The sequence below is a fragment of the Lucilia cuprina genome, chromosome 3 (genome assembly GCF_022045245.1).
Source record: "Lucilia cuprina isolate Lc7/37 chromosome 3, ASM2204524v1, whole genome shotgun sequence".
Lineage (NCBI taxonomy): Eukaryota > Metazoa > Arthropoda > Insecta > Diptera > Calliphoridae > Lucilia > Lucilia cuprina.
The window spans coordinates 29,047,344-29,049,514 of NC_060951.1; positions in this window are offsets into that span (position 1 = coordinate 29,047,344).

A 2,171-nucleotide genomic window follows, 5' to 3' on the forward strand; every position below is an offset into this window, starting at 1 on the left:
ACTTACTAACTTACTAACTTACTAACTTACTAACTTACTAACTTACTAACTTACTAACTTACTAACTTACTAACTTACTAACATACTAACTTACTAACATACTAACTTTCTAACTTACTAACTTACTTACTAACTAACTAACTAACTAACTAACTAACTAACTAACTAACTAACTAACTAAATAACTGAATAACTAAGTAACTAAGTAACTAAATAACTAAATAACTGAATAACTAAGTAACTAAATAACTAAATAAATAACTAAATATACTGCACATTAGCTCCATAAGGTCGAAACTTAGTTTCATAGAAGTTCAAACCGTAGCCCTTCGTACAAACTCCCCTTCAGCAAGTGACTTAAAGGAAAATATGATCGTTCTAGTAGATTTCACATAGTAGTTTACACGAATTTCAGAATGGTAAGGTGATATTAGATTTTAGTCAGCTAGTTTGAAGAAAAAATTTCCGTTATAGAATTGAAAAATTATGAAGGGAATACCTGAACTACTACTATGAACATATTATGGTAGTCATTTAATACAGTCATGAATGATGTTTATTTAAAAAAAACAATTTGATCCTTAGCCTGCATTACATGCGCTGTAGATCAAATAAATTAAGCAAATGAATAATTTTGGGATTAGTCAGATATAATGCGTTTTGTCGAATACGTGGTCTTTATCGTTTTTTATATATTATTTAGATTATTTTGGACCAGTCCTTTACAGTCTTTACAAACATTTTCAAAATTTCGAATCCTTTACTCACTCTACTTATTCATGGCCTAGCATTTGTAAACTAAATATAATGTGATGATTTAGCCCACTTTTCATGTAGTTGTCATGCATTACTGCTTAAATGTGCATGTCCATAAGTGAGATACACATACCTTCATATACAAATACACATACAAATAAATATGAAATTATTTATTCATATTAAAACCACAACAGGAACTACAACTATGTACAACATTAGTATTTAAGTTGAAACAATTTATTTAATATTTACTCCTTCATCATAGTTGTACAAACATAAAGTAACTAACGACACACACACACATACACACCCTTGAAACAAAAAGTAAAAGTACTCGTTAAGTACCAATTTTGTGTACCACTTAAAATATGTAAATTTTATTTTGATTCACCTTCACTTCAACTAAATACAACACCCACCTCCCCTCAACCAACACAAACACGATTGTGTGCGAGTTTAGTTTAAGTATATTGTATGTGTTTGTGTGTTGCTCTCCAACGTAACTATCATTTTCCAATGACGAGGGAAGTGTGGCAGTAGCAATAACATCAATTACTATATATGTATGTAGTACTGAAAGTTGTGGTAGTTATAGTTCCTGACTTGAAAAGTTTTACTACCCTTTTTTCTCCCCTCTTTTGATTCACATTTTTTTTTTCATTATTATTTTACTACAATTTTTATCGTTTGCTTGTCTTTTACTTTGTAGTTTTATTAAAATACAAACACTTTTACTTTTTTTATAACATTTTTTTCTGGGTGGTAGGTAATTGTTTTGAGTTTATTAATCCATTGGATACAAAGACATTGATTTCGATTAAATTTCTCAGGAGAATTAGGAAAAGGTTGAGAACAAATCGGAAGTTTTGAATCTTAACATGTTAAAATCTTAGCTAATGGTATTAACAAGGCTCATACAATTCTATCTATATCTGAGAATTTTTTCTTCCAAACTGAATGATCTATTAAGAGAAATTGTAAAAGTGATACTGAAATCGTGAAAGAACAATTTAATAATTTAATTTTTAAAATAAACATTGAAAAGTGTCCTTCAAATTCATTCATGCCGAACTTTTATCTCATCTTCTAATGCAAATTTACTTAAGTAGAATAAGAAGAATAACAAAAGAAAATAGTTATTTTTCTTATACTTCTTAAGAAGTTGAATGAAAAAGTTGTTTTCTACTTAAACCCACGTAGGCGACATAGATACATACGTTTTTATGTTTAATGAATATTTAGTTGAACATTTTAAGATTCATACTGGATTTAAAGCTATAATTGTTAAAATAATATTGGTAAAACTTTAATGGTAGATAGATAGATAGATAGATAGATAGATAGATAGATAGATAGATAGATAGATAGATAGATAGATAGATAGATAGATAGATAGATAGATAGATAGATAG